The following is a 15,481-nucleotide window of genomic DNA, read 5'->3' as shown; positions in this document are numbered from 1 at the left end:
ATAGATAGGGGGAGTTAATATTAACTCCGTCATCAATTGATTGTCATCATAAAAAAGGGAGAGATTGTTGAATCTCGGATTTTGATGATGAAGTCAATTATCATTTGGTTATCTAATCTATATGTTGAGATAAGTGTGCAGGATTAACTACGATGGCAGTAAGACATGCAGAAGGTGTTGCGCTGGAGTCAAGACTAAGATCATGTTGGGGTTGGAGAGTTCGATAGAAGTCCGGACGGTCGTCGAAGGTTCTGCGGGAACAAATCCGAGAAGTCCAAAAGCTTGCCAAAGAAGCTCGTCGCAACTCTCCAAGAGGATCATCGCAAGTCTAGGAGTTTACCGGAAGTCCACCGGAACATCACCGAGGGTTCGTCGGATGTTCGCCGGATGTTCACCAGAAGCTCGCCGGAATAAGCGATTGACGCACCGAAACACGAGTTGCAATATTAATGTCTTAAATGTCATAGTTAGCATGAAGATTAAGTTAGGAATGGGAAGTGATCCCATTAACTTAATCTGGGGCCAATTGGGCCCTTGACAGACCCAAATTGGGCCGAATGGATTAGCCCATTCGGACCCAGATTTCCTGGCCGACGATGGCACCGCCCAGAAGCTCGGTCTCCGAGCGAAGTCAAGCAGTGGTACCGCCCCTGTCAGGCGGTGGTATAGCCTGAGCTCGGTCTTCGAGCGAAGTCAGGTGGTGGTACCATTGGAGCTCGGTCTTCGAGTAGTGTCAGGCGGTAGTACCGTCCAGTTCTTGCGGTGGTACTGCCAGGACCCCAAAAATCCGAGAGATGACACTTTTGAGCTTCAAATTCAAACCAGTTGGGGGCCTATATAAACCCCACCCTTCCCTACATGAAAGGGCACCGAAAGCTTGCATTTATTCTGAGAATTTGAGAGCATAAAAGTGTTGTAAAAGGCGAGAAGTTCTTCTCCCTCTTTTCTTCTAAATTTTGATAATTCAAGAGAGGAGTGGAAATCTGTAAGGGTTGTCTACTAAGCCCGTCAAAAGGAGTAAAGCTGTAAAAGGGTGGTTGGCCTTTTCCTATTAAAGGAAGGCCTCTAGTGGACGTCGGTGATCTCATCGGAGGAGGAAGCCAAAAGTGGATGTAGGTCAAGATTGACCAAACCACTCTAAATCTCGGTTGGCATTTACATTCGGCTCTCTATCTTAACTGCAAACTACCTCCGTTGCTTTACTTCAACTATATTTTTATTTGATCCTAAGTTGAAGAACTTTTTGAAATGGTTTTCATCGAAAACACTTTTATCGTACAAACGTCGTTTTAAACCAATGACAATTTTCTGCTGCACTAATTCACCCCACCCCCCCCCCCCTCCCCCCTCTCTTAGTGCTCTTGATCCTAATAGTAATCACTTCACTTGAGAAATCCCCTCCTCTAGTTCTAAGTTTAGAATTTTATTTAGAGAGGAGTGTGTGCTTGTAAAGATTGTCTCCTAAACCTATAATTGAGTAGTTGGTCTTCTCCCATTGAAGGAAGATCGATAGTGGATGCTGGTGGCCTCGACGAAAGAGGAATCAGTGGAGTGGATGTAGGTCACGACGATCGAACCACTATAAAATGGTTTGAATTTCTGTTTTACTATTTATCTTTATTGCAAACCGCTTTACTTCCTCATTACTTTTGTTTCAAACCCTTCTAAACGTATTTTAAGTTAACATCTTTTTGAATTCGGTTTCAACGAATGAAAGATTTTTGAACCAATGGTGATTTTTTCTGCTGCAATAATTCACCCCCCCCTCTTAGTGCTGACTCGTTCCTAATAATACCAACTATTAGGAATGACTAAGATGGAGGGTGAATTAGTGTAGCGGATAAAAACTTCGATTTCGAAAAATATTCGTTCATTGAAAATCGATCGGAAAGATGTTAACTTAAAAATGTATGGAAGCATAATGAAAGTAAAATAGTTTGCATTGAAGGTAAATAGCAAGAATAGAAATGTAAACCAAGTTTTATAGTAGTTCGGTCATCGTGACCTACATCCACTCCTGATTCCTCCTTCCGTCGAGGCCACCGACATCCACTAACGGTCTTCCTTCAATAGGTGAAGACTAATCACCTTCTTACAACTCTATTTTCCTATTGGCAGGCTCAGGAGAGAACTTTTACACCTCTCTTTTAGACCTAGACCTCTCTTCTCCCATTAGAAGAACTTTCTAAATACTAGGAAGAAGGGACTCTACTCTTCAAGAGAGATTACAATTTTTACTCAAGGATTCTTTCCCCCTTTTTAACTCACTTTCTAACTTTACTAATCAGGAAAGAGTGGGGTATTTATAGACCCCAAATGGATTCAAAATTGGAGCCCAAAATTTAAATCCCCGAGATTTCGGGGTACGGGCAGTACCACTACCTATAGCCTAACACTGGGTGGTACCAATGCCTGACACACTGTCACTGGGTGGTACCACTGCCCAATCAGGTGGTACCACCGTTTGCACCCTCAGAGACTAAGTTTTTTGAGTTTTCTAACTCACAAGCGGTTCTACTACTTGTCCAAACTTTTGTGTCACTAAATGAGCCTCCTAATGAGCCCAAATCAGTCCCAATTAAGACCCAATTGGCCCCTAATTGATTTAGCATTATTGCACTAAAATCTACCTCAATTAGCCTCCTAACCTACTTTGATCTTAGAAAAATTATTACAAAGCATGAATCCTTTGTCTAGCATGTCATTGGTTCATCCGACGCTTGTTCGATCCTTCAGCGCATTGTCCTCTCCTTTGGCATGTTGCCCAATCGGTATGTTGACTCCCACAACTTCCGATCTCCTTAGCATAATGTCTAATCCTTTGGCTCGATGCTCGAATTCATGACATGAAGCATTCTACCGACACGTTGACCGATCCTCCGTCCCGACGTCCAATCTTCTAACATGTTCACTCCGGCCCAATGTCTGATTCCTTCTGCTTTGATCAATTTGACTCTCCTTGATCGAAGTTAGTCCTATGTCACTCAAAATGTAGATTAGATCACAAACTCATCAATTGATTTCATCATCAAAATCCGAGGTTCAACTATACAATCTCCCTAGGTTATTAATTCTCTTACGCACAGTTTTTCGGTTTCGTAGGTTTTTGCATACCAACTTTTGCACGGTGATGAAACTTTCTTTTATGCAAGAATTATGGGATTTTATTTTTCTATTCTTCCGCTGCACATGTGATGTCACCCGAGATTTTCCAATAGTGGTATCAGAGCCAGGTTGCTTGTGCAAAAGATTGGCTTTTAAACTGCGTGTGTTATGTTCAAACGCGTTGAAATTTTTTTGCACGTTTGCTATGATTTTTTTTTTTTTTGTAGTTTTCAAATCTATGCTGAACCTTTTCTTGCTATTAAGAGGTGTTTTAGATAGGGATTTTGATATCAAATTTATTGACATAAAAGTGGAAGAAAGGGCAGCAACTGTTGCTGCCCCTTGGATTGGCTGAAGGCTGCATGTAGCCTTAGCAGGGCTCCAATTTACTACTCTTGGCCTAGACAAAAGTAGCAAGAATGAGAGCAGCATGGCTGCCGTCAACCTGCTGCATGGCAGCCCCTGCAGCCAGGTTTCCTGGCTGCATGGGCCACCCCTAGTGGCTAGGGTTTCGTGGCCGCAAGGGTTGCCCAAGTGGCCAGGAGTTCTGGCCTCATGGGGCACCTGCAGCCCATAGCAGCCCTACAGCTATAGTTTCCTGGCTGCAAGGGACTCCTTGGTGGCTATGGTTTCCTAGCCATGCAAGACAGTCCAGTGGCTTAGTATTTCTGGTTTTCGGGGAGTCTCTATATGGTTAGATTTCATTGCTTAAGAAGGAAGTACCTTCCATATAGGAAACCTGCCATGTGGGGCACCCTATAGCAAGGTTCCCAAAATACTATATATAATTAATTAAAATAGTTTAATTAATTATTATTATCTAGTAGTCTTGCATGGCGATGTATATATGTGATGTATGATGTGGACGGATGATCAGGGACCGTGTGATGTGTGTGTATGTGTGATGTGATTATTATTATTATTGTGACTTGCGAGCCTCCAATTTATTTCTCGTTTATTATTGGGCCTGCGTGCTTGTTATTAAATTGTAATTACATAAGAAGGTGCAACGGGAGCATGGAAATGATAGCGGAACCCATGAGACTGAGACAGACGATCGTAACACATGAAGAGACGCTGAGATGCCGACGGACCGACGATGACAAGATGGACGATCATAGGGTATGGAGATACACCATTGCACACATAGATCTTGATGTGAGTGATCAAGCTCACTGGCTCGGGCTTGATCACATTAGGATGTAGTCCATGTTCATCTGGTGTGATTGCTCATATGATGTGTGATTGATTATACAATTATAAATAAATAAATAAATATATATATATATATTGTTAGGATCGAGAGCACTAAGAGGGGGGGGGGGTGAATTAGTGCAGCGAAAAACTTTCTGCGATTAAAACCGAAAGCTGCGTTCGTTTAATAAAAACGATTTAGAGGTAAAAGCTGATTGTAAGATAACTTTAACTTAAGATTAAGCGAGATGATGTTAAAGTAAATCTACGAAGGCAGTTTGCAGTTTATGATGAAAATCAGAATGCAAGCGCAAACTGAAATGCGATGTTCGTACGATAAAACTAGTTTACGTCTAAATGCCAATTTTGAAGATACTGAACTTTGAGATATGTTTTATAAATACGCAGAAGGTAGTTTGCAGTTATGATTGAAATCAAAATGTAAAGGTAAATTGAAATGTAATGATCATACGAAAAAGCCGATTTACGTCTAAACGCATATTCGGAAAGCTCTGAACTTAGAAACTCGTTCGTAAAAGTGCAGAAGGCAATAGCTATTTAGGAGGTTTGCAGTAAAGATAAAATGCTCAAAGTAAATGCAAACCGAGATTTAGAGTGGTTCGATCAATCTTGACCTACTCCACTTTTGGCTTCCTCCACCGATGAGGTCACCGAAGTCAACTAGAGGCCTTCCTTCAATAGGCGAAGGCCAACCACCCTTTTACCGTTTCACTCCTTTTGATGGGCTTAGGAGACAACCCTTACAGAAATTTTCTCTCCTCTCTTTACAACTCAAAACTTTGAAGAACAGAGGGAGGAGAACTTTTGCCCTTTACAACAATTTTGAGCTCTAAGAATCACAGAAAGAGATCAAGATTTCAAGTGTAAGTTGCTACCTTTCAATGCTGAATGGGTGGGGTATTTATAGGCCCCAACCTAGTTCAAATTTGGAGCTCAAAACTGTCAATTCCCGGAATTCCGGGATCATGCGGTTGCACCTCCTGACTGGGGCGGTTGCATCGCCTGGAAGAGCTCGAAGACTGAGCCTCTGGGCGGTGCCACCTCTGTTAGGGGCGGTTGCACCTCTCTACCAGAGCTCGAAGACCGAGCTCAGGCGATGCTACCTCTTGTCAAGGGAGGTTGCACCGCCCAATCTCGCTCGGAGATTGAGCCTAGGCGGTGCTACCTCCTGGCTGGGGCGGTTGCACCGCCCAGTCTCCCTGGGAGACTTAGCCCAGGTGGTGCTACCTCCTAGCTTGGGCGGTTGCACCTCCCACAGCAATCAGGGTCCGAATGGGTAGATCCATTTGGCCCAATTTGGGTTTTTCAGGGGCCCAATTGCCCCAAGATTAAGCTAATGGGATCACCTCCCATTTCCAACTTATTCATTATACTAACTACGATAAATCCTAAGACAATTTCTACAGCTTGCTCCGGTGCGTCAATCGCTTCTTCCGGCGAGTTTCTGGCGAACTTCCGTCGATCTTCCGATGAACCCTCGGTGATGCTCCTTCGGACTTCCGGCAAACTCCTGGACTTGCGACGATCCACTTGGCGAGTTCCGACGAGCTTCTTTGGCAAGCTTATGGACTTCTCGGATTTGTTCCCGCAGAACCTCCGACGACTGTCCGAACTTTCGTCGAACTCTCGAACTCCCAACGTGATAATTGTCTTGACTCCGGCGCAACTCCTACTGCATGTCGAACTTTCATCATAGTTAATCCTGCACGCTTATCTCAACATATAGATTAGACAACAAATGATAATTGACTTCATCATCAAAATCCGAGATTAAAGAATCTCCCCCTTTTTGATGATGATAATCAATTGATAATGGAGTTAACCTTAACTCCCCCTGTCTATATGCCATACTTGAGATAAGTCATTCTTGAATTCAAAACCTTAAGAATTCAAGAGACATAAGTTAAAATCATTTGAACTTATCAATATTCCCATCATGATTCCTATAATGATGTATCTCTCTGAAGATGATGTCAAGGCTTGACATTTCATTTTCAAATTTTACATTACAAGTTTGAATGATGGTAATAGTAACAATTCATCATATTGTAAGATATCAGCATGTAAAACTGTGAAGTATGATTTTGATATCATTACATGATGTACACATTTCAAATATTTTAGCAAGTATTGCATTTCATCACACGGTAAGATATCAACTCGTAAAATTACGATGCAAGTTTTTGTTTGATATATTGACACGATACAAGGCATAATGCAAATCATAGCATTTATTCATATATCTCTTGGTGATGCAAGCATGGAATAATTATAGCATCAGTGTTTATAGCATCAATTCATATATTTCTCCCCCTTTGTCATCAACAAAAAGCATGGTAGTTGTGATATCAGGAGAACAATACAAGTAAATTTTGAGTATAAGTGCGATGATTGTTTCATGCCTTTACTTGATTCATGTTATTTCCAATAGTAAATGATAGGAAATCAATTGTTCAAGCACATAAAGGAAAACATGATATGTTGATTGCTTTGATTCATGCTATTTGTGAGTTTGCTTTGAGTCAAGATATGTGAAACAACTTTTTGTAAATAGAAATACTATCATTCATATTTCAAGATGGAATCATTTTATCAAATCCATTTCAGAAAAATATTTTTCATAAGAGTGAACGAGAAAATCCGATTTTTAGCATTCCAATTGTTAAGCGAATCCGAAAATGAAATTAACTCTTTCATGCATTCGGACAAGACTATGCTACAGATTTTCAAATACAATCAAAAGACAAAACACATAATTTCCAACATGTTATTTAGGCATGTAATGGCAGTCAAGTGATTTGATTATTCAATAAAGTCCGAAAGAGAATTTTAACTAGTTTATGTGTTCGGACACATCACATTCCTAATTCTCTTCTTATGAAATCAAATTGTTCTTATGAAATCAAACATGTTAGCTAGTTGATGTTTAATATCAATGACAATGACTTATCAATTGCATTGGTATATCACTTTTTCAAACTATATTTATCATGGAAATCAAAGCACAAGTTTTTCAAAACTTTTAGTTTCAATATAAAATCCAAGATAACCATTTAGTTTATATTTACCACAAGGCACAAGGCATATATTTACCATGATAGATGTTTACAACTCTACATATGCTCAAAATATATCAGGTAACCATATCAAGGATCAAGTCAAAGCACATCATGGTGAGTAACATAAGGAGTTTACAATAACAACAGATGATTGTGTTCATACAAGCTCATTCATGAGGTGGAAAATTAAAGTGCCTAAACAAGGAGTCAAATTGACAATGAATTTGCTGCAGCTCAGATAGGATTTGATCTTGTTGTTATTCAAGCCGTTCTTGTCTTTGTTCGAATCGGTCCATCCGAATCCCAATATCTTCGACAGATGATGTATGAGTTTGCTCAAATGGATGTGTTTCCTCAAAGGGATAGATCGGAGGAGATTGGGTACTCCTAAAGACTGGTGTTTCTAGTTCTGGTTCAGGTTGAGGGGGATCAGTTCTTCTTGGCATTCTAACCCAGTTACCGTTTCTATAAAAACATCTTAATCGGTGAAGTAGATTTTATTTATTATGCTAAATCTATCTACTTTTATTACTTCTTCTTCTGGTGGTATTAGAATATCGTAGGCTTTCATTATTCTAGTTATTATACCACCATATGGGAGCATCATGTCTTTCTTAGATAGTTCTAACATGTTTTGTTGGATAAGATAACCAAGACAGATGTCATGTCCTTTCATGATCAAATACATAGTTCCTAATTCTAATTGGCTTACTTCATCATGATGGTATTGTTTAGGGAGAATGATGCTAGTTAGGATATGATGAAGTACCTTAGTGTTTAGAGGCAGTAGATGTTCACAACTTTTAGGAACAAATGCTAAGTTGGGATTGGCAAAAATTGTTCCTAAGGCTTCAACATATGTTGTGCCAACAGTTTCATCATCCCATGATCCTCTAAAGTAAAGTCCTCTACTTTTCATGGGAATGCCTATCATGTCGTAAATGAATCTATCCGTAATTGAGATGTGTTGTCCTAAAAGATAGGTGGACACTCTTTCTTCTTCATCTATTTGTATGTTGTTGTAAAACAATCTAACAAGTCTTAGATAGATGGGTTCGTTAATTTGCAAAATTGGAAGTAGATCTAAGTTTGCAAACCATTGGATTGTCTCTAAGTCTCTTAGTTCATTTAAATCTATGTATTTTCCCTTATTGACACTCCTAAGTTCGAAAGAGAAAAATTTTTCAGCATGGTATTTTGAATTGAAAAGGGTGAGATCAAAATCTTCTACTAATCTCCTCTTTCCTTTGTCTCTTGAGGATCTTCTAGATCCCATAACTACTGCTGTTTAGAAGAATAGTGATGAGCAAGAGTAAATGAATAAAAAAAAAATAGAGTTTAAGGGCTTCTTAGAGAGTACCTTAGTGAGATCTTCAAGAGAGGGAAGGATTGTTGATGTTTTGCTTTGAAATGAGGGGTATTTGGGATGCTAAGAGGGGAGAAATGGGGATGGAGGAGGCTTGGAAGAGTAGAGGAGGGAAGGGAGTGAGTTGGGGTCGGTTTCACCGCCGGCCCTAGCTTGGGTTAAAAAGGGCAGAGTTGCGGGCGGTTGCACCTCTGGCTGGAGTGGTGCAACCGCTTGCAACACGTGATAGCTGGAGGTGCTACCTCCAGCTAGGGCGGTGCCACTGCCTGCAGGCGGTGAGCACTTGTTCTGATCAGTGTGATCTGATCTAAGAGTTTTTTGTCTTGAGAAGAATTTTCATTCAGAGCAATCAACTTTACTTACGTAATTACGTAAGAGTTTTTATTTTAAGGCAAGGACTTTTGCACGATTAAGATAGATCTTTTAACGTGCATACTCTCAATGTCGTATACATGTTTGTGATAGTTTGTTCAAGTTGGTAAGCCTTGCAAGTTCATGACAGACTTAGTCACTTCATGATACAAAGTTGGATTCGAAGGTTATGAACGGATGAAATTAATGGGTTCGAAAATCCGGAGGATATGTGAATTTGGGAATCATACATTTCTAAGTCAAATAAGGTTGTATCTAAATCGTATTTGTGATTTTAATTTATAATCTCTATCTGTTATTTAGGCTAGAGAGCATTGTGAGTTCCTTTTTGGATCTTGGGTCATGAATATTGAGATTCAAGGAGCAGAATATTATTTCTTGCTCCAGCCTAAATTTTTTATATTTTTAATGTTTTTACATGAAGGGATGATTTTTAGGTACCCATTTGCTTTTGGGTGCCTCACAAATAGAACTACATTGTCTATCATGTTGCATAGAATTTATCATGGTTCCTTTAGGAACCTAAATCAATTTGTTTGGACTAATTTTCTTGAATGGACAATAATGCGTCTTGTGTCCAAATTTGCAACAAAAGATGCATTTGTTTTGGTGTTGAACATGTAAGATGGTGCCTTTTATGAAGGTGGTTGGATTTTGGTGAGGACTTCTCACAAATCCAATTCCACTTCTTTTGGGAACGTGACCCTTGTTTGCAAGGATCATGTTTAATGACTTGCTACCAACCTCGAATTTCTTCAAGATGTCCTTAAGTAGCAAGTTTTCCTTTTGGAGAGTTTCTAGATCATGGTATTTTATGCATGAGCTTAAACTATCATGATAGCTTTTAACTTATCGAAATTACAAATAAGACTATCATGCTCCTTTTTTAGCAATTTGTATTTTCTACTAATTCTCTTACATTCATCAAATAATTCATGGAAAGCATTTAATAACTCATGATAAGGTAAATCTGCATCAATTAAATCCGTTACCTCTTCTCCGATGGCCATTAGGGCGTAATGAGCAACTTGCTCGGTGTTGGACTCCTCTTCTTCGGATGCGCTCGAATCATCCCATGTTGCTTTGAGCACCTTCTTCTTTGGTGTTCTCATTTTGATTTGGGGACAATCACTCTTGTAGTGTCCCGGCTTTTTGCACTCATAGCAAATGACTTGGTCCTTTTTGGGTTCAAGTTTGTTTTTTGTGTCATTCTTAAACTTGTTTCTTTTAATGATTTTTTTAAATTTTCTTGTTAGAAGTGCTAAGTCATCGTCACAGTCCTCATCACTTGAGTTTTCTCTCAAGTGGTCTTCTGAAGTTCTAAGTGCCATATCCTTCCTATTCTTTGGAAGGATGTCTTCTTGTTCTTCATGAGCTTTGCAAGTCATCTCGTAGGTCATTAATGACCCAATTAGTTCTTCAAGAGGGAAGTTGTTTAGATCTTTCGCCTCTTGAATAGTAGTGACTTTAGGATCCCAACTTTTAGGAAGGGATCTTAGAATCTTATTTACGAGCTCAAAATCCGAAAAACTTTTTTCGAGTCCTTTTAGACCGTTGACGACGTCCGTGAAACGGGTAAACATGTCGCCAATAGTCTCACTCGGTTTCATCCGGAAAAGTTCAAAAGAGTGTAACAAAAGATTGATTTTTGACTCTTTCACTCTACTTGTGCCTTCATGAGTCACTTCGAGTGTGTGCCAAATATCAAATGCGGTTTCACAAATCGAAACACGATTAAACTCGTTTTTATCAAGTGCACAAAATAAGGCATTCATAGCCTTTGCATTAAGAGCGAAAGCCTTCTTCTCCAAATCATTCCAATCGATCATTGGAAGAGAAGACTTCGAAAAACCGTTTTCGACAAGATTCCAAAGTTCAAAATCCATAGAAATAAGAAAGATCCTCATTCTGGTCTTCCAATAGGTGTAGTCCGTCCCATTGAACATGGGTGGACGTGTAATAGAATGGCCCTCTTGGTTTCCGGCGTAAGCCATATCTCTTAGGTTTTAATCCATTTGAGAGTTAACCCATCTCTGATACCAATTGTTAGGATCGAGAGCACTAAGAGGGGGGGGGGGGGTGAATTAGTGCAGCGGAAAACTTTCTACGATTAAAACCAAAAGCTGCGTTCATTTGATAAAAACGATTTAGATGTAAAAGCTGATTCTAAGATTACATTAACTTAAGATTAAGCGAGATGACGTTAAAGTAAATCTATGAAGGCAGTTTGCAGTTTATGATGAAAATCAGAATGCAAGCGCAAATTGAAATGCGACGTTCGTACGATAAAACTGGTTTACGTCTAAATGCCAATTTTGAAGATACTGAACTTTGAGATATGTTTTATAAATGCGCAGAAGGCAATTTGCAGTTATGATTGAAATCAAAACGTAAACGTAAACTGAAATGTAATGATCGTACGAAAAAGTCGATTTACGTCTAAACGCAGATTCGGAAAGCTTTGAACTTAGAAACTCGTTTGTAAAAGCGCAGAAGGCAGTAGCTATTTAGGAGGTTTGCAGTAAAGATAAAATGCTCAAAGTAAATGCAAACCGAGATTTAGAGTGGTTCGGTCAATCTTGACCTACTCCACTTTTGGCTTCCTCCACCGACGAGGTCACTAACGTCAACTAGAGGCCTTCCTGCAATAGGCGAAGGCCAACCACCCTTTTACAGTTTCACTCCATTTGACGGGCTTAGGAGACAACCCTTATAGAAATTTTCTCTATTCTCTTTACAACTCAAAACTTTGAAGAACAGAGGGAGGAGAACTTTTGGCCTTTACAACAATTTTGAGCTCTAAGAATCACAGAAAGAGATCAAGATTTCGAATGTAAGTTGCTACCTTTCAGTGCTAAATGGGTGGGGTATTTATAGGCCCCAACCCAGTTCAAATTTGGAGCTCAAAACTGTCAATTCCTGGAATTCCGGGATCAAGCGGTTGCACCTCCTGACTAGGGCGGTTGTACCGCTTGGCAGAGCTCGAAGACTGAGCCTCTGGGCGGTGCCACCTCTATTAGGGGCGGTTGCACCTCTCTACCAGAGCTCGAAGACCGAGCTCAAGCGGTTGCACCTCTTGACTGGGGCGGTTGCACCGCTTGCCAGAGCTCGAAGACCGAGCTCAAGCGGTGCTACCTCCTGTCAGGGGAGGTTGCACCGCCCAGTCTCGCTCGGAGACTGAGCCCAGGTGGTGCTACCTCCTAGCTGGGGCGGTTGCACCGCCCAGTTTCCCTGGGAGACTTAGCCCAAGCGGTGCTACCTCCTGGCTTGGGCGGTTGCACCTCCTACAACAATCAGGGTCCGAATGGGTAGATCCATTCAGCCCAATTTGGGTTTTTCAGGGGCCCAATTGCCCCATGATTAAGCTACTGGGATCACCTCCCATTTCCAACTTAATCATTGTGCTAACTACGATAAATTCTAAGACAATTTCTGCAGCTTGCTCCGGTGCGTCAATCGCTTCTTCCGGCGAGTTTCCGGCGAACTTCCGTCGATCATCCGATGAACCCTCGGTGATGCTCCTGCGGACTTCCGGCAAACTCCTGGACTTGCGACGATCCACTTGGCGAGTTTCGACGAGCTTCTTTCGCAAGCTTATGGACTTCTCGGATTTGTTCCCGTAGAACCTTCGACGACTGTCTGAACTTCCGTCGAACTCTCGAACTCCCAACGTGATCATTGTCTTGACTCCGGCGCAACTCCTGCTGCATGTCTAACTTTCATCGTCGTTAATCCTGCAGACTTATCTCAACACATAGATTAGACAACAAATGACAATAGACTTCATCATCAAAATCTGAGATTCAACATATATATATATATATATATATATATATATATATATATATATATATATATATTTACATGCGATGTACATATATATTAAATATGTATATGTGTGACATGTTACATTAGGAGATTGAATCAAAATCCCCTCTCTCGATAATATTAAGTTGGTAAACGTGAGGCAATTAAATTAACCCACGTGGCCTTCCATCGTTATAGGTAGGGATCGATTCCCGACATAGGTTGAGTTGGTCAAGTCCCTCGAGGCTCACCTATGTTGCGAGTAACTATCTTGCCTACGATATAGAGATGTCACCGGTGACCTAAGGACATGGTATGTTTAGTCGAGTCCCTTGAGGGTATATCATCGAATCAGACTTATCTTGTAACAAAGATGTTGACTTTATCGAACATCATGGTTGGTCGAGTCCCTCGAGGCCATGATGGTTCAGAGACCGAATAGAATAGGAATCATAAGGAGTTGTGATCGGTAAGAGTTGCCTACCTTTTGGGCTTAGTATGATTGGTCGAGTCCCTCGAGGTTACATTAAGACATTGATTGGATCCCAATCCCCACTAGAAGTCTGCTGTAGACTTCTGTTTCATGTGTTGAGAGTGTCATGTGACTCGCTAGAAAAATTGTGAGAGTAGATTAAGATAGAAGTCTATATCTTATTTGTTTATTTTTCTACAAAATTTGTATGTTATTTATTTTTGTTGCATCTTTATTTTTAGAAAATATCACTTTCAAATCCCTTACGTGGCATACTTGATGTCAACCGCCTCACTTGTCCGAATTATATGGATTGGCTCTACAACTTGAGAATTATTCTTATGGTGGAGAAAACCGGGTACATTCTTGATACAGTGATGCCTACACTTGAGGAAGGGGCAAGCAAGGATGAGATCGCTAACTATATGAAGTGTTGGGAAATCATAGGGGGGCGACATCATATGCGCAGCGGAAGAACAAGAAAACAAAAATCCCCGATTCCCAAAAAGATGTTCATCGTCGTGCGAAGATTGGTGCGCAAAATCCGCAAAAAACACAAAACTGCGTATAAAGATTGTGTTACCTAGGGAGATCGTATATCCCTGTTTCCTTGCAGATCCTTAGGAGAGGGTGAAGGAGGTCAAGCGTCCTCCTCTCTAGCGGTGATCCACACAGCAGGGTTGCGACGACGCTCCTCAAAACTCCAGGCCTACTCTGAGGGGGAGAGGGAGAGGAGAATAGGAAGGGCAAGCAAAGACTCTAGCCTATGAGGCTGTGAATCCCTCCTATTTATAGAGATCCCATGTCAAAACCCTAATGGGTCCTTTCCCTAGTGGGTATTGGATCTGCATCCAATAAGACAAGGGCTCCGTCGGATATCTCATATCCGAACCTCTACTCATCGCAATGCCTACCATATGTGTGTGACCCTCTAGGCCCAATATCGAGCTGGCCGTGAGTCATACCTGTCAGAACTCCTTCTAACTCAGTGAATTATTATCTCTGTAATAATTCACTCGACTCATCGACTACGGAAGTACTAGACCACTACGCCGTAGTCCCCAGACGATACAGGGGAATCCAATCCATTGGACCTGTCTGTCCTCAGTTACCATGTACCTATAGTCCCTCATCCATCTAATATCCCAGAGACCGTATATCGAGCATGGTGCTGTCAGACCCATACGGTTTCTACTCGAGTCTCGCTCTAATCGGATTCTCCCGGAGAACTCTTTCTCTCTCAACCCGAATGACCCTGGCCAGGGATTTGTCTGAGCAAGAACACATGGGATATTCCTCTCATGATACCGAGAGTGGATGATCCTCTATCGACACTCAATAGCCCTCGTAAGGTCGACTACCACTCCCAATGACCAGCTGTACTAGATCTGGGAACAGCCAAACCTATAAGTCTGGTATCAAAGAGTGGAGCACTCATACAGGACATCCTTGGTGTCTCAAGTCTAAGAACCAGATACACCACTAGGACTACGGAATCGTTGTCTGACAATAAGGCATCATCAACCATCCAGCATTCCGTAAGCGGATCAATCAGTGAACTCATTCTCCAATGAGCACCTGTACTGTATCCCTAGTGTCCCTACACGAGCAGCTATGAGACCAGCTGCATCCATCATATGGACGGGTATACAGCACACCAGTCTATCCGGTTATCACGATGTCCCTCTCGAGTAACCTATGACCGGGATTATTTAGGATATGTGTTTAAAGGTGAATCGATCTCATTATCGTGATCTCATCACGATCCGATTCCCATTGCACAAATCCAAGGACATCACAATATATATGCATTTATGCAATAGTTATAAAGTGATATACGCCAAAATATAATAAGCAAAAAGATTCTGTATCAAGTCACACGTGCCAACACTCACGTGATTGGCTTGCTGGGCACCTATGACTAGCAATCTCCCACTTGACCTAAAGCCAATCACCTATGTGTCTGATCCCCATCAGACCCCTGTGACGCTCAAAGACAATCTGAGACAACGGCTTTGTTAGTGGATCTGCAATGTTATCTTCGGATGGAACTCTTTCCACTGCTACATCTCCTCGGGTTACGAT

This window comes from Musa acuminata, chromosome BXJ3-7 (genome assembly GCF_036884655.1).
Source record: "Musa acuminata AAA Group cultivar baxijiao chromosome BXJ3-7, Cavendish_Baxijiao_AAA, whole genome shotgun sequence".
Classification (NCBI taxonomy): Eukaryota; Viridiplantae; Streptophyta; class Magnoliopsida; order Zingiberales; family Musaceae; genus Musa; species Musa acuminata.
Note: the sequence above shows the minus strand (reverse complement) of the source record.